The 26,109-nt window shown below is 37.0% G+C and overlaps 1 long non-coding RNA gene across 1 annotated transcript; it reads left to right on the forward strand.

Moving 5' to 3' along the window:
• The first annotated feature begins 1,328 nt into the window (after positions 1-1,328).
• Positions 1,329-14,424, forward strand: LOC131924525 (uncharacterized). The gene is made up of 3 exons (XR_009382930.1): positions 1,329-1,503; positions 12,722-12,826; positions 14,231-14,424. It is a non-coding gene; the product is annotated as an uncharacterized LOC131924525 (long non-coding RNA).
• Positions 14,425-26,109: the final 11,685 nt, after the last annotated feature.

Here is a 26,109-nt window from a genome sequence, read left to right on the forward strand (position 1 = left end):
TGATTACAGGCAGTTGTGAACCAAATGAGATGAATTCTGGAGTTTAAACTTAGATTCTGCTCCTCTGAAAGAGCAGCATACTTCTTAACCACTGATCAGTCTCTATTATAGCCTCCAGGTATACCTTCTTTTATTTTAAAGTAAGGAAGTTTGGATATCCAAACTTTTAATTAATTAAAAATGAAGAGTTCTAGTTAACTCCAGTGCTTAACTGAAAGTGATTGGATACTGCCTAGTTTCATAAAACACTCTTGGTTTGGTTGATTGGTTGCTTTCTTTGCTCTGTTTTCCTTCTCTTGAGTGCGTCACAGTGAGTCACTGTTCAGCAACCTTTACTGAGATGAAAAGCAAAGCTTTTAATGTACATGCACATTAAAAAAAAAAAGTTCACCTATTTTTTCTTCCTCAAATCCTGAGATTGCAATTTCTCACAAATGTGTAGTTGGATTGCTTTTGATTCTTTTCTTGGCAGTATTTCTAGTGAGCAGAGTTCTTGGCTAATTATTGCTTGCTTGTGATGGATCTTTCGTTTTAGCCTGGAATTTGATTAAGAGATTAAGTATAGGTCTTTTTGTTTATTTGCTTTAATCCAGATAGGCTTGATATGAGCAATTGTTTGCTTTTGTAAAGGCAAAGTCAGCTTTCTTTGATTTACCACCAAATCGATATTGAGTTACCAAACACTGGAGTCCTAATTCAAGATTAGGATTGTGTATCGTTCGGAGGATGTAGTTCATTACTGTTATGTGGAATAATTCAGGGCCTTTCTTCCTTCCCGGTGTGTTACACCACAGGAACTAGCTGTTAGTCTTTCTTTCTCTTTTTGCCTCCCTGGTGCTGTGGGGTGGTCTTTCTGTATGCTGTGAATGTGTGTTGCTACCATTGGTTAATAAGGAAGCTGCTATGGCCTATGGCAAGGCAGTTTAAAGGCAGGCAGGAAATCCAAGCAGAGAGACAGGGATGAGAAAGGCCAGGTCGGAGGGGATGCTAAGAGCTGCCAAGAGAAGCAAGATGTAATGCAATACAGGTAAAGCCATGAGACACCTGAAAATACATAGAGTGATAGAAATGGGTTAATTCAAGATGAAAGAACTAGCTAGCAACAATCCTGAGCCATAGACCAAGCAGATTTTAACTAATACATGCCTTTGTGTCTTTTCTTGGGACCAAGCAGCTGCAGGACACAGGAAAACTTCTGGCTAAAATTGGCGCCCAGACATGCTGGCAAAAATATCCACTTAAAACCTGAGAGAGCTTTAAAAAGATTCTAAAATGGAGCTAAGAACAGCTTCCAAGTTCTATCTTTCATGCGGCCATAGTATAGAGACACCACAGTACAGAGATTCTGTGGCATTCAGGGTTGAGCACAGCGTGGAGGGGTTCCACAAGCCATGGTACAGAGGATTCTCCCAGGCCCTGCTGCAGCCTGCCAGCTCAAGAGTACAGCCACAGGCTTAAGAACACAGCTCCATGCTACTGAATACTGATCTGAGAATTGAGAAGGTAAGTGTGACCCTTTGGTACCTCCAGCAATGTTGAAAGGCAGAATGGGGTGGAGCCAGCAGCCAGGGCCACAACTACTGTCCTTAAAAAAGAAGTAACATAATAAAAAATAAAATAAGCCAAGTAAAAATTGTAAATACACAGAGAAACTGGATGCTATATAATATGATGTTGCTTTGAGATTTTTAACTACAGAGAGACATTTGATTATGAGGGCTGTTAAGTTAAACCAACATATACAATTTAAAGGTGTCTTGACTTCAAAATTTGTGCCTAAGGATATATTGCTTTGGAAAAGAGGTTCTACTTATGTTTACACAGAAGATGATAACTTGTGGATTTCTTCCAGGTTAATATGGTTTGGTAGAACAAGACCCCCTGAAAAACCACCATGGGAACAGGTGGCCCAGATGATCCAATGTTTCAGAGCACCTCTGTTGCAGTTTCCTCTGAGTTCTGCATCCAGAAAGGCTTCAAGGCTGTTGGCTGAGATGATTCAGGCTCACAGAATACTCTAGTCAGGACTTGACCATGATCCTCAATGTTCTCAGGGTCCCCCAAAGATTACCAATGTTCCCAATCAACAGGAAGTAGCCTAAAAAACTATGCCCGAATTTCCCCAAAATGGATTATGGATGTTCGTCTTTTTTTAGGGGGGTTAGTTACAAATTGTTATTAGTTATAGTCTATCTCTTTCTAAGGTAAGAAAGGGGGATATGACATAGAAATGATAAAAAGAGATAAATTACTGAATCTACTTTGATCCAAAAAAACAACTGTTTATCTCAAAATATTTTACATTGATATGGATTTGGTTTATTGATACAAATTTAATGTCAATTTTGTTGTACTGTATGTATATTTCTACTCTTGCTTAAGGTATTATGTTTTCTCAGCTCATTTAAAATTGTAGTGTATAACAAAGAAATACAGGTTGATAATTGGTCATCTATGATAATCAAACTTATGGTCATGTTGGTTAAGTATTCTACATATACAAAGATATATTTTATTTAGGTAGGTAATCGTCAAACACTTTAAAGAACTACGGAATATGGTATTTAAAATGTTTTAAAACTTAGGCTTTTCTGGGCAGTGAGACACATCTGCTTCAGGCAGCAACAAATTACTTCAAAGAAGATAATGGGCATCGAAGAAACTTGTTATGGAGTTTACTTAAAGTGTGGAAAGGGCTAGCCTTTTGGGCAAGAAACTGCTCTTGCCTGGACATGCAGGACCCATAGGAAAGTGACCACTGAACTTTGCCAAATCAAGGAAAAAACAGTTTTTCAGGTTCCTGCTTGGGAGAAGAAACTGCCAGACATTACACAGGACACAGAGCAAAGCAACTGATGGACTTTGGCAAAACAGGTGAACAGTTCTTCAAATTTCCTGCTCACTGAAAGGTATACCAGAGACTCTAGGATTGCAGACTGAAGATAGAAGCTCCAGTGTTACAGAAGAACTTTGGGTGACTTTCCAGGCAGCCAGATGTCTCTATCATTTCTAGAATTTTGGAAGTTGCTTACAATGTACTTCCTATTTACTCAGGTAATATTATATCCTTACTGGGTCTTTGATGGAGTTGAAAACCAGATAGTTATAATTATGGTTTTCCTTAGTTATGATAAAAGGTAAATTCAAAATACAACTTTAGGCTCATAAAGATAGGATATTTTCTTTAATTTTGACAAATATAAATAGACTAGATATTATAACTGTAATTCTTGCTTGATAACTGTTTTGTTTTGTGAAATTTTACTATGTTAAAATAAAAACTTTCCTTTTTGATTAGACAGAAAAGGGGTCATGCTGTGGAATGGTCTTTCTGTACACTGTGAATATGTGTTGCTACCGTTGGTTAATAAATAAGCTTTTTTGGCCTATAGTAAGGCAGCTTAGAAGCATACAGGAAATCCAAGCAACAGGGAAGAGAAAGGCAGGGTTGGAGGAGATGCTGAGAATCACCCGGGAAACAAGATGTAATGCAACACAGGTTAAGCCATGAGACACGTGGCGATACACAGATTATTAGAAATGGGTTAATTTAAGATGAAAGAACTAGCTAGCAACAAGCCTGAGCTATAAACCAAACAATTTGTAATTAATATATACCTCTGTGTGTTTATTTGAAACCAAGAAGCTTAGGGACATAGAAAAACTTCCGGCTGCACCCTGGCATGGAATCTCACATATACTAGTTTCTAAAGGAATTGGATTCAACTTTTCCAAGTACAAAATTTTATTCACTGAGTACATCTGTGCAGTTTCTTCATTTTCACAGAAGATGTGTTATGTCTGATTCACCCTATGATTCATCTCTTTTACTGCAGACTTAGATTTCTACGTGGTCTGTAAACTTACTAATACCTATTATTTCTTTTACTTTTTTCTCATTAGATATATCTTAAAAGTATAATCTATTTGTGTTTGGGGGTTTGTACTTTCTATCATAGTGTGAATGTGGAAGTCAGAGGATGACATGAGGGATCAGGGACTCTCCTTCCACCAAGTCATCTCTATTAGTAGCAAATGCCTTGCCTTCCTGAATCATGTAGCCATGCCTAGATCTTTATCTATCTATCTATCTTTCTTTCTTTCTTTCTTTCTTTCTTTCTTTCTTTCTTTCTTTCTATCTATCTATCTATCTATCTATCTATCTGTTTACATCTTTCTTGTAGATTCCCCTTGTTAGCTTGAAACAGAAGAGAAATGCATATGTATTTTTAGAAAGAATTTATAATATAGCAGTCATATAATATCACACATGGTTAATTTACAGCTATAAATCATGTCATGAATACAAACTAGATTAAAGAAGAGGATATTACGTATAACCTAGAAATTCCAATTATTTTTAACTTCCAACTATGGAATAAACAGAAGCATGCCTTTTCAAAGCTCTTGTATCATATTTTACCTATTGCTAATACCAGTTTGCAGCAGAAGTAGATGGGAAGCAGGAGTCTAAAGGAGGAACAAGAAGAGGGCTTCTCTAGGTGTCATATATTCACATACATTTCCTAGGTTATGCTTGCATTTGGGGCCCTCTACTGGAAAGCCAGCTGCCAGGTTCCAACCTTCATGCCTGTGCCCATCAGGGATCTCAGAGTCATGGCACTCTGGCACCAGGTTTTTACAATAGAAGTTAATTAGAATAATGAATAGTGTTTTCATGTGGAGGCAGAGTGAAAACATGAGGTTTAACAGAATGTACATGGATGGAAATAATAATCACATAACTGATTACTATCTGGTCACATGTAGTTTCAACTTTTAACATAAACTTCATCTGGCCTTATGCTCAGAGATAAACACTGGGCCAGAGAGATTGAGTGATTGAATGTGTCCTTCTCAGAATACATCTTTCTGTCCAAATTCATGTCATTTCTGTCTTCTAAATTACTGCTAATGTGAGATTGGGGACATTGCACATGTGTCTGTGTGTTTTTTAAATGAAACACAAATCTGGCAAACAATTATTTGCATTTGAGATTTTTTTTCTATGCAAACCCTAAATGGGGCTCATGAGAAGTGTCAGGTGAAGTTGGCCTACATTTCAGAGGAACTCCCTCCGTCCCGAAGGATATAAAGAGAGGATTTATGACTCCAGGTGAAAAGAACAAGAGAGCTGGTGACTGTAGACAAATTCAGCTTTGAGTTTCAGGTTCACTGGGAGTCTAGAATGAAACTGGATGATCAGGCAAGGATGGGCACAGATTCATGTCCCTGTAGATGAGAAGCAAAGCCTTGTAGAGTATGTGCAAAAACATGCTTGAATCGCTGCCTTCTTACCCACATTGAACCTATCTCTGAAGACTGTAGTTCATCTGTAAGAAATCCAAGTACATTTTTGTCCTGAGTTTAAACGTCAACAGCATTTTATTAATAGTTTAGAATTCCCCATTTCCTCAATTAAAACATATCTTGATAACATTTTGCTTTACTCTCCACTGTGACTGAAACACTATCCAAGAAATGGAATTGGTCCGCGTTCCAATGTGCTCTCCAGTACTGGGAACAGGAAATCCAGTTATGCCTGCCATACAGCCCTCTCCAGGAATATAATTCATTAAGGAATTAGAGCTCCAACTTTTTAGAGTTTTTTCCTTGCTGTGGAATTTTTAATATAAAAGACTGAATCAGGGTGTCTGTTTGTGATTTAAAAGTTCCCAAATTGAAGACTTTTGCAGGTGCATACTGGCATGTGGGTGGGATCTAGTCTACAGACTAGTTCACATTTCAGGACCAAAGTACAAAATGGGCGTGGAATGAATCCTCACTTGCCCCATTAACAACTGGCCTCATAGGCAACATCTGGAGTTCTCATAGGTATTTTATGACTAAAATAGCAGTAGTCACTTCACTATTGGCTGTAGTCCTTCTGGGCAAAGAGTCACAACAGAGTCATTGAAAGAACAGTCTTTTCATTGATTAAAAAGGCTCAAGTATGTTTCCCTTCCCATTTATGAGGGATTATAGAAAACTATAAGCATTTTCTGTCTCTTCTGTTTCTAATTGAGCATGTCATAGTGCTTGACAGTCTCTTGTCCTGATGGGAATTAGAAATGAAGAAAACTTACAAACCTGATCATCTTTCAGTTGGGCCCCCATGTGTTTAGGCCTTACATCCCTTCAGTCTGGAGTGTCAAAGTTCTCGTACTACAATTGAAAACCTGCAAAGTGAGACCTGGTGGAACAATGTGCAGGCTTTCTGTTCTACCACAGTGAGAGTCAATTGGCATGTAATGAACTCAGTTTTAAGACAGCACAATTGACTGTAGTGCGTTGCACGTAGGATTGGTTGACAGACCAACTTTTCCCTCCCTTTTGTGTCATTCATGTTATTGAGATAAAGCACCCAAGGAATATTGAAAAAAAAAAAGGGAAATTGAAAGAGATTCCTGAAGGCTTTAAAATTTTCATCTTACTGATCTTCTTTCAGAAAGTGTTTTCTCAGCCCTTTAGAGAATGTCAAACACAAATAGGACTCAGTAGCTCATCACTCTCGCAATGATAGAGTCTGGAATGCTTCAAGAAACCATTTTCTTCTTTGACAGAGAAACTACAGCAAGTGATACATAAAATGAGCCTCAGCATTATGACACCGGGGCCAGTAAGAACTAAGTTGCTGTTCGTAGTTATAAATGCAGGTCTAGGGCTGGAGAGATGGCTCAGAGGTTAAGAGCACTGACTGCTCTTCCAGAGGTCCTGAGTTCAATTCCCAGCAACCACATGGTGGCTCACAACCATCTGTAACGAGATCTGGCGCCCTCTTCTGACCTGCAGTCATACATGCTGTAAACCTAATAAATAAATAAAATCTTAAAAAAAAATGCAGGTCTAAAGCATGGGAGAGAGTTCAGTGGGTAGTTTGCCTTCTGCGTCAAGATGGAAACCCGAGTTTGAATCACTGTCACCCATGTGAAGAGCCTGGTCTGCTGGAGATCATCTGCAACCCCATAACTGAGAGCACAGGTGCTGGAGGGCAAATCCCAGGACCTCAATAGACACTCAGCTTAGGTGATTTTTTAACTTTGGGTTCTGAGATACCCTTTCTCAAAAGATAAGGCAAAACACAACCCAGGAAGACACCTGGCACCTCTCATCTCCACAGGCATGCAGACATATGCACACACACACACACACACACACACACACACATGCACACATACACATACACACACACCACAAACACACACATGCACACACACACGCAAAGGGAGACACAGAGACAGAAAGACAGAGATAGAGAGATAGGATAAGAGAGAGAGGAGGAGGAGGAAGGGAGATGCAGAGGGAGACCGAGACTGAGATGAAGAAAGGTTATGGTGCTTTTAAACATGTTGCTTAAAATGTTAGATTGTGATCATCTCTGATGATATGTACATACATAGTGGGAAAGTGAGACATTATTTTTCTAAGTGGAGAAAAAGGGAATTCCAAGGTTGATCAGTGTGTTGGGTACATTGGTCAGGAAAAAAATATTTTGATCTGTATTAGCGTGTGGCAATGTTTATGTTTCAGATGAGTGACACCATGGTGCCCTTTAAAATAGAAGTTATTGAGCCTCTAATTACAATTGTTTGATTGCATTTCTCAGGTGTATTAAAGATTCAAATTAATAATTCTTTTGGAAAATTACCTTAAATGTAAATCCATCATACTCTTGAATATTACATACAATGGGAAAAAAAAAAAACTTGTGAATATTTTCAAAACCAAAAGCTCAGCACAAATGTAAAAACACTTTGAAAAAAAAAAAAAACCTCCTTATATACAAGCTTTCTTGTCCTGATGAAATTGATATTTTCATAGTCTAGTGAGTTAAAAAAAATTAAGACTTTAAGAAAAGAATATCATGGCTCATAATGGATTGATTAAAATATGCTTAACAATCTAAGTATTAATTTTTTTCTCCATTCCCATGTTGGGAGCTATGTGAGATATAAGAAATAGAGAGCAAATTGAGAACACAGGGTAGTAGGATAATTTAACTAAGTCTTAAAACATGCAATAGTTTCCAGGAAGACAGAATCTTATGTTTCAAATATAACTAAATTATGTTAATATTAATAAAATCATTTAGGTACTTAAAAAGTTTTGTTATATAATTGAGATTGTTATTTGTTTCTAAATATCTGATAAGTTAATTTCCACTTCTTTCTAATTTGTTTTGAAAAAAACTATGATATACCTCTTGATTTAAAAGTGAAGTAGCATTTTTGTCTTTAAAATAGAACTATAAATCAGTGGAAATCATCCAGTAATCTCAAACCCACATTGGAATCAGTTTTTCAGACTATGTCTCTTTCCTTACATGTACTAGTGTGTTCACATTGGTTCTCACTGACATTCACTCCAATCTTTCCTAATGTGAATGATTTACTAATTGCTCAATTTAAAATCTAATCATTAAGATAGTTAATTCTAAACAAATAATATTGGTAAGAAAGAAGTCATATAAGATGTGGCTCAAAAACTTTTAAAAGATTGATGCAAAATAAGTTTGTTCCTTCCATATAAACCTTGTTGAGCATCATCTGTAAGCTTCTGTGGTCTCTAAAACTGCAATAGAAGGAAATGTTTTAACAATTAGAGTGAGCAAATTGTAAGGGGAAATATGGTAGTGTGTTACCAATGGAGGCTTTAAATAAAACATTCCTTCCTTAATGTAGTCCTGATGTGTCTCCATCTTCTTTGAGTTGGGGCTACTGCATTGCCATAGGCAAGGATCAAATATACAATAGTTTGATAATGGTGATACCAGCAAGAGTAGAACAAGAGCTCAGTTGTGATGCAAAGAAAGAAGACACGCCTATGTGTACCTTTAGGCATCTTTTTGGTTCCCCTTGAACAAGGTACAGAATAGAATAGCTTCAGAGTGGTTGTTTCTATTTCATATGTATCATTTAAAAAGCTTCAGTTTGTCTAAAATCAGATACTTATCAACTTACTATAGAAAATATGAAAACGTAAGTACTTTTGCATGAGCTCCATTCATTAATTTTTTGATCTTGGTGATCATGTAGAATACATAAAATATCATTAATACTGGGTAGAAAGGAAAGACCTTTGCTGCAAAAATCTTTTAAACATTCTAATACAATTAAAATATGTTAACAGTGTTTATGTTTTATATAAGGATGTATTTGTTTTAGGAATTTGTGTTTAGTTGATTAAACTAAATCAAATAGGCACATGGTTTTAGTCCTTAATTTTATATGATACATAAGCAAGGCTATTAAATCAACCCAAAAATCAAGTTGTGGTAGCTCTAATAAAATACTAGATGACTAATCATAAGAAAAAGTTATAATGGCCAGTTAGAAGTTAATCTGTGTTATTCTCTTTTGATATTAGTTTACTTTTAAAAGAAATATTATTTTGAGGCTAATTTAATATGTGGTATTGGATAAAAATTACTATTACAGGTAGCATAGGTATGCTTTCATGACAAATTGAGTTTAATGGGCAATGAGCCCCCCTACTTGGTTATCTGAAACCAAGTGGCCAGTCCTAACAACACAAACAACACTAAACAAATTCAGTGAGTTATATTTATAGTTATTTGACCTATATCCACATATATGTAACAATAATAACCAAAAAACAGGCTATTTGTTTGAGAAAGTGTGTGAAGAGACAGGAGGAATAGGAAGAAATAAAGAGGGAGAAATTATATAATTATATATACTTAAAATAAAACAAATGCAGAAAACAAATAATTAAGCATGGTTTAAGGTTAAAGAAAATTAGACTTCAGATAAAGTCTGTAGTATTTGGAAATATAGTACCTTATGGATTATTTGTTAAAACTTGGGCCCTGTAGTCAAACATAATGGTTTGAACTGTTTTGTGCCACCTTAGTTAATCTTTTGACCCTCACTCACTAAGTGATAATGTCTGTCAGGCCTCAGTTTCATTATGTAATACCCAGAGCTAATGACACGATCTGCATTCATGTCAAGGAGATTGTTATGAAATAATTCTCCCAAGGCTTTCCAGGCAGTATTTGCTTTCATGTCATAGTTAGATGAAGCCCAGTTTGTTTGTTTGTTTGTTTGTTTGTTTTTAAACCCGTGAAGTTATATGGTTTGTGCTAAGTAGTCTCTAACTCCTTCTACTCCAGGCTTCATTTTTAATGAATTTTCCCTTTTAATTCAAACAAATTTTGAAAGAGAAAGAAGAGAATTCACCTACTGACTGAACTATGTATCAAAAAAATATTATTAAGCAATAAATAACATTAATAGACTTGACCTATTTGAATATTGAGAAGCTTGGTAATTGTTATTAGTCAATGTTTTTGTACTAGTTCAGGGCTAGACATTGCTTTGCAAACACTGTGGTGGATACAAACGTAAGAAGTGTTATTCAGCCTCCAATGAATCCTTCAGGGGTAAATCTGTAGGTAGCTGAAGATGTTTTCCAGATGTAGTTCTTTGAACCCAAACCTAGTTATAACTATGCTTTGCACAATAATTTAGCCTTAATTGTTAAAATACATGATAGTATATCCCTAACATTCTATCCATCCCAGTTGATACACGGTACATTGTATGATGTGCTCCAACAATCTAATGTAGTTTTCATAATATATCTCATTGCTAAGTATTTAAATTTAATAAACCTAAGGTTAAATTCCTCTTTCCTTAAATATTCTGTTAAATATTGTCCTTAAATATTCTTTTTTAGGCTGTTTTCCTGTATAACATGGTTGCTTTCATTATCACTAGCATTAATTAATTACTCAGAACTATCCTTTATTATTAATTATGGTTAATGTCTTCTATCGTTCAGTTTCTAACTTTGAACCTGTTTGAATCAATAATACTTACCACTATTCCAGGCATACATTTTTGGTTCTAAATAAGTGTTTTGCACTGGTAATAGTCTTATGATTATAAAAAAATATGAATGTAATAAAAACTCTAAAATTTTAGGTCAATACTTAAATGTATACAGAGTTTCAGCTATAGTGTTCAAAGTGTTAATAGATTTAAAGGTTTGCTTATGGGAATTTTTCAGGCATATTTTATAAAAATGGTTTGATTTGGAACAGGATGTGTATATATTTTCCTTGTAGCTGGAAAGAGAAGCACTTTACACATGTTAGCTAAGACAAATAGCCGTATTCAATAACAAATACTTATTTCTTCCAGAAGTTGGGGTACATTTAAAACAGTGTCAGGGTGTAGGACAAAAACAGAAAGAGTGCATTAGAAGTTTAACAAATCTGACTCATGATCTGAGAACCTGCTCTACATGTGGAATCCATCAACTAACTTTAGTGGCACTTGCAAACTCTCCTTCTCTGTAACTGTTCCTTATTAAACTCAGAGGGATCGAGGATAACATTTTGCAATAATTTATGACATTTGTGTCTATTTGCAACAGTTGTAAAAATACAGCATAACCAGGAAACATCGTAAAACACTCATAAACTCTTCTGAAGGCAGCCAAAAAGCTCAACTTTCCAGAGCGGTTAATGATCCAAATGTGAACAAAGTATCCCTCAGCAGAGGCTGTGTGAAATCTGTGTGCTATGTAATGCATTATAACAATCACTTAAGGTGTAAAAGTGAAAACAAAATCAGTTTTGCATAAAATGAAAATTTATCTAAAAGAAAATTTTTAATAAATTGTCACTGTCAAGTATGATTTTTATGAGAAAATATCTATGTTATCACACATATCAATTGCTTTTATTTTATTTTCAATAATAATTCCTCCTATGAGGTTATAATTTATTCATATTATATAATGCCCCAATAATTTAAATTTCCTATATTTGCGATGTTTTTTAGTTTCCTGATGGAGAAAAAAGGTTTACAGAATTGTATTATAGACTACTATGTAAAAAATTACAAACACAAGAAATATACACCAACAAATTGACTGGGTGTATACATAAATCTACTCAGCTTAACTTCATTGTACATGACAGAGATTTACAGATTTTTAAATGGTATCTGAGTGCTTTTGTGCTTTGCAATTTCATTTTATAGTTCCTTCCACTATCCCCCATGAAAATAATTCTTACGTTAAAAATGCTACCTCTTGGACAGTTCTTACTGAGCAAAAGTGACTTTCTATTGTCTTAGTTCTGCATATGTCTGAGCTTTCAAAAAGTGTTGAGACCTTTCTCCCTAAGTATAGAAGGGATGCCATGGAGTTGGATTACAGTCATCATACTGATCATTTCCCCAAAAAAACTGAGCTTTGGTAAAGACCAAGCCAGAATGACTTGGCTTCTAGTTTGAATCTCTCTTAGACTAAAAATGATAAATGTTCAGTAGTATGACTCTAGGCTTGCTTTCATCAAAGCATCAGCAGTAGAATTGCCACTGCTTTGACAGCTTTGATCTCTCAGTGATGTCTCATTTTGGAATCTAAAGATTGGTCAATCACAAAAATTACAATATATGTGCAAGACAAGTGCAGGCAAAAAACTTTATAATAACTTGAAGTGATGGACTAAATATTTATTCTGAAATATCTCCCTTCCAAAGAGTGCTTTAATGAAATACTAGAAGGAAACATAAACACATTGTGATTGTCAGTGCTGGTATTATATAAGATAAATATTAAAAATGATGAGGTCAGTCTCTTAGAGATTGGTTACTGTGTTATAAAACAGTCTAACCAAGGACAAGAGACATAAGAATCTAAATATGGTGAAACAAATTTAAATAACCAGTGTCCTTCTCCACAGCTCCACAGTCCACTTTGGGACCTCTCCACTCTTCATATGTCATTGATGACCTTCAGTAGTGAATCAGTGGTAAACAAAGATGAGCATCTCTAAACATGCAAAATGGTACTGGTTGGTATCTTGAAACTTATAAATTAGAAGAGGAAAATAAGGAGAGAGAAAAGATGATGATATGTGTTCTCTTTCTTTCTGTAAATTAGAAGTGCTTGGGGACAGGGTGGTGACATGGCAGTTAAGAGCATTAGATTCTCTTCCAAAGGACCCAGGCTCAATTCCCAGCACACACGTGGTGACTCACAATCCTCTGTAACTCCAATTAGAGAGGATCTGGCACCTTCTCCTGACCTCCTAGAGTAGTTGACACCTATGTGGTGCAGAGACATACAAAAGGCAAAACACTCATGCGCACAAATAAATAAAAAAATAACCCCTGAGGGGGATTAAAACAAAATTCTTTAAAAATATTTTGAATGATTGTCACATAAAAAATTTAATTGAAAACTAAGATGAACCAAGTCCAAATGTACTCTGTAGTCTTATTTTCTCTATTCAGACACCAGCAATGCAGAATATTGACATTAGAGAATGTAAACACATCCATGACACTTACATCATTACGTTACATGTTGTTAATCACTTAGCATGCTGTGGAATCTACTAACCTGCTATAAAATACACACACTTTCTTATTTGGAAATGTTTCAACTTATTGCCTTTCTTTCTAAAAATGACCTGAAATTGAAGTTTTCAAGACACATCTAAGCATTCATGACACTTCTTCAAATGGGCCAGCATTTTATGTGTGTCCTCATCATCACCCTTCCCCTAACTTTCTGCCTGTGTATGCCATGCTTTCAATTTAGTTACAAATTGACAGCCTCATTATAATTAATTGAGAGAGTTCTCTACCCTCATTAATTTAAGAAATGTGTTAAATAACATCTCAAACTAAGAGACGACAACAAAGAGTTCATCACTGGTGAAATTTGTGTCCTAGATTCTGTAGGTAATAGCTGCCTTGCCACTTTGAATACATTCATTAAAGTTATAAAGACTCAGAATAATAGGAAAGATGTTTTGCTAGACATTAAGGTTTATTGTTTCATTTTTTTTCTTCTTCATCGTTCCAGCTAGTTGATTACAAATAGTTATTTGCTTCTTTCAAACTTGAAAATGTTTCAGGACATTATTTTCATAAATTTTGTACTTGCAGTGGTAAGATTATATTTATTTATTTGTATATTACTATACTTAAAAGTAGATCTGATATAATTAACATGGTATTCTCATTCCTGCTGTCCTACTTACTGAACTTGTATAATCACAGTTAATCTGGCTACTTTATATTTTGTATACATTCTGCCTTGTTTTGCAAATACCATCTTTAGCTTCATTTTCTTTCAGGTTTTCTTTCTTTTTAAACATTGTGGAGAATTATCATTCTTAAAACAGCAAGACTACCATGTGTTCTTTGAAACATCTCCCCCTTTTTTCTTTTTCTATAAACAGAGGAAGACATGTCGTTATCATCTATGGTATTTTGAACATATCAACCCCAGCATCTGTAAAATTTGTATCTGTCTTTATGAGTAATATGGTTTCTCCATTGGAATGATGTCTGCTGTATCTTTTTGATTCTTCCTTTATTTGTGTGTGTACCCTTACCCTAAGAATCTGATTAAATTTGTTCCTTTTCAACTACAGGGGCGATTAAAATAATTTTTCTTAATAAACCATTTAATTAGTTAGAAATAAAATGCATGAGACAAGATTGCTAAATTTAAATAGAATGTTGAATATAATACAAGAGTGGGAATGGAGGATTAGGTACTCAGAACAAAGCTTTTGTAAGGTTTTCACAAGTGAAGTTGAGTCACAGTCCAAATGATAAGTTGTCTAAAATTTCATGGATTTTCAGAAAATTTCCTTTGCTTCATTAAGCTAGGAGGAAGTCTGATAACATGAAGGGACCAATGTATGATTAACTCTATACTGACTGAAAAATCAGTATTGTTCCAAATGTATCCTTTGTTGGAATAGTAATACGTAGTGCCATTATTTTAAAACTCGTGTTGGATAGCAAGAAGAACAAACTAGACACAATTGTTTTCCAGTGTTACCACTGCTACCTATTTTTTGAGTGAACATTGGAAAGACAAATACTTAATATGGGTTACTACATTTACCTGTGAACTTGAAAAATCATTCTACAAAATGGCTTGCTTAAATTAATGTCACAGAGACAAGATCATATTAATCACATTCTTTACTTGGAAATTGGCTGAATGCTCTTATTAAGCCAACAGCTGACCCTACAAACACAGTTCAATACTTCAGTGTATTATTTTTTTTTTAATTTCTCATGCTCTGGTAGAAAGCATGTTTTTAATAAAGTAAATAATATATTAGTGGTAATAATCTTGAGAAGAATGTTTTTTTTAGATATTGTATGGCATTTTGTGAAGAATAAGCAGGTATTAAAACTGACAGAAAACAACACATGAAGTGAAATCTCTGAATTGTACGTATTTGTAGTCACAAAATAACAAGCTCAAAAATAGTCATATTATTAAAAATATAATGTTATTATGAAGAATTCTTTATTGATTTAACTTATTAAGTGGTACAATTGATTTTCTATCACTGTGCTAGTAAAGGCCAATAACTTTAAATAAACTAACCTGAAAAAATTTCATATCCACTGTATTTTTATATTATTTTGTAAATTTACCTGTAGTAGACTTAAGCAATTCTAATAAATATATTCCAAATATATTTGAGGCTAAATTAAAAAAAAAGTAGGTAAATAATTGAGAACAGGAACGTGCCAGAGAATGTATTTAAGAAAAAACTTGGCATGGGATAGGACTCAGGCTAGAGCATTTGCAAACTATATACAAGGCACAATGATCGATAAAAAGGAGAGACAGGAAGTAATAGAAGTATGTGCATTTGTGTGTGTGTGTGTGTGTGTGTGTGTGTGTGTGTGTGTGTGTGTGTGTTTGTATGGGAGAGAGAGAGAGAGAGAGAGAGAGAGAGAGAGAGAGAGAGAGAGAGAGAGAGAGAAAGTGAAGCAGGGAGAATTAACATGAGGATGGAATATTTAACAGCAATTTTGCACATTCAATCATCAAAAACAGCAGAAGAAAGGAGTATTGATTGTGCTGTGATAGGGTAGACAACATCTGCTCTGAATACAAAGTGATTTAAAAATTAAAACAAACACATATACAAGTACAAACATAAGGGGTGTATGGGACCCACTCAGTTTATGTAAACTACATACATTTAGAATTCTTAAAGAGTTTTCCATAAAATAAAACCCAAATGGTATCAAACCCAATAGTTTTTTTATGTTTGAAATGAATAAACTATCTCAACACCTATTCACAAAACATTACATATCTCAATCATGAAAAATGTGAAATCAACAACACCAAAAGATAACAATGCTGGCTATAGAAAACCAAAAATTAAGGGGAGAAATCGTAGCAATTTCTATAAGTAGATTAACATAATAACATTGAAGACAAACCAGTAAAATGAATGTCTCTTTTTTTCCATTTCATTGAAAATAGATTTCTTTCTCACATAATATGTCCTGATTATGGTTTTCCCTCCATCTCCTCTTCCTAACTTCTCCATACATCCTTTTCATCCAGATGTACTTGTTTTCTGTCTCTCATTAGCAAACATGCAGACTTCTGTGGGATAATAAAATGATATGAGGAGATAAAGCATAAACTAACACATCTTACTTTTCAGTCTAACAAAGGAGGTGAAGAGGCAAGGGCAAAATGGTAAGGGCTGTTACCATTGTGAGTGATGGTTTTAACTATTCATTCTTTTGTTTTTGTTTGTTTTTCTTTTATTGGAAATAGATTTTTTTCCTCTCCCTCTACTCCTCTCAACCTTCCTCCCACGCAGATAAACTCTCTTTTGTCCCCATTGGAAAACAGAGTTGCTGAATTCAAGACAAACTTGGAATGTGCAAATGACTTGTTTTTCTTGTGCAGTTCATGTGTAGCTCTTTCTTTTAGTGTTATAAAAGAAGAAGGGCAACACCTTAGTAATTTTGTAGATGCATAACAAAATTGTAAAAAAGAGTGAGCAATAATTATTATTCTTTTAGTATAAATGATACTGTTTTTGAGAATATGGAAGGTCATTATTTCCATATTTATCCATAGTGTATTGCTAGAACTTCATTTATTTAACTTTTAATATTAAAATTTCAATTTTGGTATACATATAAAATTGTAATTATAAATGCATCATAAGGAAATTGTTTCAAACTGTGTATTCCATACTAGATCATTTAAAAAATTCAGTGCTGAGGAGCTATCATTATACGGTTATAATAAATACAGTTATATTTTCTGAAGTGAGACAATGTCAGAAAGACAAAAAAAAATTGCATGTTCTCTTTTATAGAGGAGTCCTAATGTAATGTATGTATGCATGTGTGTACTTAAGTAGGGGAGAATGCCTATGGATCATGCAACTAAATAGGAGAATAGGGAATGCTGAGAAAGAGAATGGAAGGGGGCAAAAAAGTTACAGTTGAGACAAAAATCAGGAAGTGCCCTAAAGTGTTTGGGTACTTACAGGAGACAAAGGAGAATGGCAAGAGGGAAGGAAAAACCAAAACCAAAAAACACCAATTTTGTTTAAAAGTAAGTTAGTACATAGCATATTTGTGTTTCTGGGTCTAGGTCATCTCACACAGAATGTTTTTGTTTGTTTGTTTGTTTGTTTTTCTGGTTTGACCCATTTGCCTGCAAATTTTATGATGTCATTTTTTAAAGGCTGAGTAACACTATTGTGTAAATGTACCATATCTTCTTTATCCAGTCATCAGTTGAGATACATCTTATTTTGTTTCCAGTTTCTGGCTATTATGAATAAAGCCGCTATGAACATAATTGAGCAACTATCTTTGTAGTAGGCTGGAGCATCCTTTGAGTCTATGCCCAATAATGGTATAGCTAGATATTAAGATAGACTGATACCCAGTTTTCCAAGGAACCAGCATGAACTGTCACTTGTGTTATTAATTTTAGCCATTCTGAAAGATACTAAGGTGGAATTTCAAAGTAGTTTGATTTGCGTTTCCCTGATGGCTAAGGACGATGAACTGTTCTTTAAGTTTTCCTCAGCCATTTGAGTTTCCTCTACTGAGAATTATTAACGGTTAAGTAAGTGATAATCATGCTACAATCCTCAGAACCCAAAAGGCTAAGTTACAAGAAGGGCTTTAAAGGGGTGCATGGATCTCCTTGGGAATGGAAAAAAGATAGATTTTGTGAGTGGACTAGAGATGAGTGGGAATTGGAACAGGAGGGATCAAGCTGTAGGGAAGAATGGTGGGAGAGAGTACGTGAGAGATGACTGCAATTGAAGAAAATTTGGTGGTGGGAAGAGTGATGTGGTGGGGAGACTGATGTGGAAACCTGGTGGAGAAGATACTCCTAGCATTCTATGAGAGTGGCCTTAGCAGGGACTCCTAGTAATGGAGGATTTGAAGTCTGACCCAGACATTCTCTGTAACCAGGATAGGCTTACAGTGGTGGGATCAGGATACAAACCCAGTCACAAAACCTTCAACCTACAATTTACCCTGCCTGAAAGATGTGCTGGGGCAATTCAGGAGCAAAACTTGTGGGGGTGACTGTGGGAGGCCAGCTCCCACCTTTTCCAGGGTTCCTATGAGGAGGAGAGAGGAATAAGAAATATTAGATAGAATGATAGGCCTAGCCGAGAAGAAGACAGAAACATAGGATAGCTTCAGGAGGACCTGGGTCAATACTCAATGACCCAGAACTTTATTCAAAAGGGCTTTTTACATCAGTGACAAGGAGCTAGGCAAAAGACCACCCCCTACTAGATACAGCCAAGTGTAGAACCTTCCAAACACCTTGTACCCAGGCCCGTGGTCCAATCATCCTCAGATTTCACTAGGAAACCTCTGTGGGCTCCCACAGGTGACCAATCAATGACTAGTCTAATTTGAGGTCCATGTCATGAAAAGAGCTCATGCTAAACACTGCCTGGATGACCAGGCACCAAAGTCTGGGTAGCCCAGAGACCTATGATAGAAAAAAAATAAGAAAATGATTCCTAATGGTAGTCTAATATACTGATAGATCTGTTCATCATCAGAGAGACTTCTGCTTGCAGCCGATGGGAGTAGATGCAGCGATCCACACCCAGCATTAGGTAGATCAGGAGCCCAAATTGGAGATCTCCATTGAGTCCCTCCCTTGGAATTTAGGAATACCAAAAAAGAGGGGGAAGAAGAACTATAGGAGCCAGAGAGGTCAAACACACCAACTAAGTAGGGCTCATAGAGGCTCATAGAGACTGAAGAAGAAATCACTGTGCCTGCATGGGTCCACTCTAGGTCCCCTCCATATATGCTGTGGTTATTAGCCTGATGTTTTTGTGGGACTCCTAACATTGGGAGTGAGATTTCTCTAGCTCTTTCCTCAGCTCCTGGGACCCTTTTTCTCCAACTGGGTTGCCTTGCCCAGCCTCAACAATGAGAGTTTGTGCCTAGTCTTGTTGTATCTTGTTATACTGCATTCAGTAGATATCCTTGGGAGACCTGCACTTTTCTGAAGGGAATCAGAAGAGGAATGGATTTGGGAGAGAGGGAAGGTGGTCGGGGGATTAGAGTAGGGCACTTGGAGGAGTGGAAGGTAAAGAAACAGCAGTTGGGATTATTGAAAATATTTTTTTTCTTTTTTTATTTAAAAAATATTTTTATTTTACATACCAACCTCATATTGCCCTCTCCTTCAGCTGCCCCCCAGGACATCCCAACTCCCTGGCCCACTCCCTATCTCCTCCTCCAAAAGGATAAGACCTCTCATGGGGAGTCAGCAAAGCCTGGTACATTCAGCTGAGGCAGAACCAAGCCCCTACACCCCTGCATCAAGAGTGAGTAATGCTGGGTGATATTGCTTTGTATACTGTGGATGTGTTGCTCTGATGGGTTGATAAATAAAATGCTGATTGGCCAGTAGCCATGCAGGAAGTTTAGGTGGGATAAGCAGACAAAGAGAGTTATGGGAAGGGGAAGACTGAGTCAGCTGATGCCAGCCAGGGAGCAGCATGTAACAGCACACAGGTAAAGCCATGGAACACATGGCAATATATAGATTAACAGAAATGGGCTGAGTTTAAATGTAAGAGCTAGCCAGTGGTAGGCCTGAACTAACGGCCAAGCAGTTTTAATTAATATAAGCCTCGGTGTGTTCATTTGGGTCTGAATGGCTGTGGGACATCAAGTCCATGGGAGCCAGGCAAGCACAGGGTAACTTCTGGCTACAGAGTAAGATGTCTGACCATAGGTAATGGGCTCCAGAAAGCCAGCTCATGCACCAGGGATGAATCCTGATCCCACTGCCAGGGGTCCCTCAAACAAATCAAGTTACACAACTGACTCCTATATGCAAAGGACCTAGTCCAGTCTCATGCAGGTTCCACAGCTGTCAGTCTAAAGCTTGTGAATTCCTAGGAGCTTGGTTCAGTTATCTCTATAGATTTCTGCATCATAACCTTGACCCCCCCTTGTTCATATAATCTTTATTGCCTCTCTTCAACTGGACTCCTGGAGCTTGGCCTGGTGCTTGGTTGTGGATCTCTGCATCTGCTATCAGTTACTGGATGAAAGTTCTATGATGACAGGGTCTTCACAAATCTGATTACCAGTATAGGCCAGTTCAGGCACCCTCTCCACTATTTTTAGTAGTCTAATCTGGGGTCATCCTTGTGGACTCCTGGGAATTTCCCTAGCACCAGTCTTGTTCGAATCTTAGATGGTCTTATAATAAAAAAAAAACCCAGAGCCGGATATGGGGGTAAAAGCTGAAAGATCAAAGAAGCAGAGCAAGCCACAGCCAACCTCACCAACTCCTCATCTGATCCTCTTTCCTCAGACTGATAGCCTCTGAGTCCTCACCTGAAAAGATCTCAGCTCAACTGCTTTAGTCCCTATTTCCTCAAACCCAGCCATGTCACTTCCTGGGATTAAAGGCACATGTGCTTCCCAGCACTGGGATTAAAGGTGTGTGCCACCACTGCCTGGCTCTGTTTCCAATGTGGCCTTGAACTCGCAGAGATCCAGACTGATCCCTGCCTCCCAAATGATAGGATTAAGGGTGTGGGCCACCACTGTCTGTCCCCTATATATAATCTAGTGGCTGTCTCTGTCCTGTGATCCCCAGGCAAGTTTATTAGGGCACACAATGTATCACTACACAACAGGTTTCTCCATTATCCCAGAACGTCTTCCTCTATATCTCTTTCATTGCTCTCCCACTCTGCCCTCCCCCCTCCCCCAGAGTGCCATAATAAGACCCAATTCTCTGTAAACTGGTAAAATTATAAAGCAAGATAATATGATAAATATTTTAAAAACTAAAAATAAAGTACCTCAAATTGAACAGTCCTCATTACTAATGAGTGGCATAAGGGGCTACATGCATGACTCTTCCACTGCTATTGTGTTCCATATTTTAAAGTTGCTGATTTCTGTTTTGGTTAATATCCCCTAAGAGTCATAAAAGTTGACTTGTTTGTAGTTGGCCACCATACCCAATATGAAATCCTACTAAATAAGCTGAATTCTCATATACATTACAGGAATAATTTCTTACTCAAGCTTAAATACTTTGTGCACATTTATTCTAATTTTGCCTGCTATAGCTGGTGGGTATGTTATATCTAAATGACCGTATAATTTTACTATTTACCACCTATGGAGGAATTCTTACTAGATACATTATATGTAGAGTTTTACATACTTGTATATTGAGTATGTTACTAACACCTGTGGTGAATAAATGCCCTGCTAATCTTACGTAAAAATTCATAGCTGCTTCCCCAGTTCCTACACTTCACATATATCTACCTTTACTGTTTTCTAATTGCCTGCATATTAACTTTTAATATAAAACTTTACCATATGCAACAAAGTAGGATTTAAAAAATAGTTGAATTTATTGTCTTTTGTGATCCAGGGAGCTCAATGACAGTCACTTTCTAAATCTTGCAGAAATGCAAATCCTGGGGATAATTATAGAACATTCAGTGGGTGTCTCTTAAGTCTAGACAGTAACAAGTCATATGTCTACATTGTTTATAGTTCTCAAAGTGCTTTTATATAATTTTCCCATTATAACTTCAAAATAATATGGAATAAGCAGTCTAGACATTATTACTTTATCTTCAGTTTTTCTTTAGAAAAATCATTTTGGGAATAGAAAGTCAGTTATTGTAACAATGTCAGAGTATGAGCAAGAGGCTTATCAAGCAGAAAAACCTAAATTCTTTTCATGGCTACTGTTGTTGTTGTGTGACACTATGGACCAGTTATTATGTTAAGGAATACTAGTTAGTAATACTCATTCCCTAAGGGTTTCACAGCCTAGTGTGGACGTCATACACTAAGCATTAATATAAAATTGTGCGTAATAAAATTATTTTAAGGATGGATTTTAAAATAATACAAAACACATGAACAAGCTATTTGTTGACAATGGAAAGATCTATTTTAGATAGAACTCCATTACAAATGCTGTGATGATGCAGTAATAAGAACACAAATGATGTGAATAAACAAATGATGGGGAACTCAAGGAAGGGTAGTCTTAAAGTTGTTTTTTTTTTTTTTTTTTATGTGGAAGAATGGGATGTCTGAGACATGTTGGGCAGATAGACGTTCGGCTTCTAAGCAGAATGTAGATAAGACCAGCATCAGTAGTCAGAGAGATATTTGAATTTTAGTGACCATGACATTGCCAATAACCAAGTGATTTTACCATAACATGATTGATTTTAAAAAGATTAACTGACTTCAATTTCACTTTTTCCTTTACAACACATTATTAATAACTTCTTATGAAATCAAATGAAATTTATAACTGTTATGATAAAAACCACAGTTGTAAAATTTAGTTCTCCTAAGCCTGGACAGATGCCTTCGTGATTAACAGTGCTTACTACTTTTGAAGAAGACATGCTTGGTTCCCAGCATCCACATCAGAAGGCCCATAACTGCTTGGAACTCTAGCACTGGATTCTGTCATCATCATTATTCCATTCTATATCTGTACTCAAACATTGATATACATACTTTATGCACATGCATGCATACACAAACAATTAGAATAAAATACACATAAAAAACAGTTCATGATTAAAAGTCTGATTGTACTTTCACATGTCACATAATATTTTAAGTTTTATTTTCTTTATCAAAATATGGATAAATAATGACTATCTTAGTGGAATATCATAAAAGAAATAGATGTTCTCAAGAAAACCAATTTTTTGTTGCCCTGTAACAACTAGTATCTGTGGCTCCTGATACCTTCAATGACCATACCCATGTCAGTGGCCTTGACCAACATCTGGGGCCATGTTGGTGTCTGAGGGCCACTTTGCCATGGGGTCATGACAGCCTGAGTGACATGTTCTGCCACCTGAGGCCATGGTGACATCACAGCCCAGGCTGCAGATGTGGACCGTGTCTGGGTCTTGGGTTCTACCACAGCCAGGGTCTGTGTTGATGTCTGTGGTCCATGTTTCCACAAAAGGCCACACGAATACCGTGGTTCTAGGCAGCAACCTCTAGACATACTGGCAACCCAGGACCGTAGGGCCTTGGCTGGGGCAAGGCCAATCTGAATGACCTGCCCTGTTACCAGGGACCATGGTGTTTTCTGGGTCAGAGCTGCTGCAGAGGGCCGTCTCTGGATGCAGCCCTACAGCAACCACAGGCAATGCCTAGGGCCTGTGCTGCCAGGGACCATGTTGGTGTCCAGAGTCCACACTGCCATAAGTGCCATGTCTATCTGCGTGGCCTGTGCTGCCTCCTGGGGCCATGATGACATCTGGGCCTGGGCTGCTACCAAGGACCACATCTGCATACATGGTCTTACTATATCCAGGGACTATGTTGATGTCTGTGACCCATGGTAGCACCAAAGGCCACATAGATTCCCAGATCTAGGCTGCAACCTGTGGCCACATTGGTGTCTAAAGGCTGTGGCACCACTGGGGCCATGCTGATCTGGGTGGCCTGCACTTCTACATAGGACCATGATGTCATCTAGGCTTGTGTTACTGCCTACTACCATGTCTGGGACAGTAGCCAGTGTCTGAACTGATGTCTGTTGCTCCTTTTACCACCTAAGACTGGATTCCCGAGGTCTGAACAGCCACCTCTGACAATGTTGGTGTCCAAGGGCCTTGCTGTCACCGGGACCATACTGATCTGAGTGGCTTGTGCTGCCACTGGAACCATGTTGATGTCCAGGCTTGAGCTACCACCAGTGGCCATGTCTGGGTCTGTGTTCATGCTGCAGCTGGAGTCTGGGATGATCTCCATGGCCGGCGTTGCTAAAGGGGATCATAGGAATCATGCATATTTAAATCTGAGGGTCATGCTGATTTGGCCCTGCTCCTCACAAGACACTATAACAGGAGAGCTGACCCCACCCACTATGGGAAAGCTGGCTCCCACAATCATGGGAGAGATGGCCTCATAACTCACCATGCACATAGGAGAGCTGTTACCTATGACATAGGCCTAGAAGAACTGACTCTGCCCCTCGCTTGAGGAGCACGTTCCCAGTGGCCCAGACAGACCAGCTCAGCTACCACCTAGACCCACATCTGGGGCTGTGGGTTAGCTCACCCTAATATCTACCCCATCTATGACCTGCTGTAGTGTATGACGGGACTAATCAAGTAGAACAATATCCACAGGATCACTGTGACTCTGAGCAACTGCAGGATATCTGAGAGGAGTTTCAGTGAGGGTCCAGTCATGAAGATGTGCCAGAAGCCTTGAACTTGACTCATTGCAATGAACATTTTGTGGGTGGGGCTGATTGGACAAGGGAGTACATGGCATAACACACAACAGCTCCCAATGCCACTAGGATGAATGAAGAGGTGTTGGAAAGACTGAGGAAGGAGATGTTTTGTTTGTTTGTTTTGTTGTATTTTTAATTAATTTTTTGGGGGAATGCTGCAGGAGTAAAGAGAGGATATGAAGGGACTGGGAGGTGAGCAGGATTGGGATGTAAAATTCCCATAGAATCAACAAAGTACATTTGTTCTTGTTATTATAGGAAAATGCCTTTCAAAAGTAGGTTTCACCACTTAGTGTAGTTATTGTGTAGGAGAAAATACAATTTTTTATAAGCTTAATGTTTAAGTACTTTTTTTTGATATATAGATAGACATGAAGGATGAAGATGATGAGCTGTTTTATATAGCTTGCTTTTTGGCTTTTAAATTAATAAGAAATACTGATCTCAGGGAAAATTGAAAATATACCAGATGACTGCATACAATGGCCCTCTTGGTTTCTTTCCTTGTTGCTTTGATAAAATGTCATGACAGGGAGCTGGAGAGATGGTCAGTGGTTAAGAAGACTCTCCAACTATAAAAGGTTGCTCAAAATCTCCAGCACCAAGGGATCTGATGTCCTCTTTTTGCATCCAATAATAACTGAATGCACTCACATACAATGAACACACAAACACACACACACACACACACACACACACACACACACACACCTATGCACACACACATATATAAATAAAACAAATCTTAAAAAAATATAATAATGTGCCAGATTGTGGTGGTGAATGCCTTTATTCCCAGCATTTGGGAGGCAAAGGAAAGCAGATCTCTGAGTTCTGAATTCCAGGCCAGCCTGGCCTACAGAGTGGGTTCCTGGATAGCCAGGTCTGCACAGAGAAACCTTGCCTTGAAAAAAATCAAACTCAAGAAAAATTCTATACTTTAATTGTATCACTTATCAGTAGATTTTTATTAAATTAATGCATACATCACTGACATTTTAAAACATTTTAAAGAGTAGATAGTAATAGTTGACATCTGTGGGAGGTGTTGTTTATAAAGTTTAATAAAAGAGTGAAGAAATTTTAAGCACAAGTTAGGTTCATCGTAATTAGAAAATGTCCATTGAGTGTTAGGAAAATTATCGCTCTCATAGATGTCAATTTATTTTCAGTAGTTTTCTACCATTATACAAAAGGCATAATTTAAAAAAAGCATTTCCCAAAATCAATAATTGCAAAGACAAATAATTTGGAAAACATATGCTTCTCATTGAACTAAATGTTTATAGATAAATTATGACTTATTTTAAGAACTAAAGAGAAACATTCATTATATGACTGCAAATATTTATGATTACTGATGAGCCGAAGTCCACAGTGAGCATCATTAGTCAGAGAAAAAAAATTCATGACTGTAGCAAAAAAAGATAATGCCATTGTGTTTGGAATATTTCTTGCAAGCTACATTGTGCAAATGTTTTACACAGCTAAATTGCATAA

This window comes from Peromyscus eremicus, chromosome 14 (genome assembly GCF_949786415.1).
Source record: "Peromyscus eremicus chromosome 14, PerEre_H2_v1, whole genome shotgun sequence".
Classification (NCBI taxonomy): Eukaryota; Metazoa; Chordata; class Mammalia; order Rodentia; family Cricetidae; genus Peromyscus; species Peromyscus eremicus.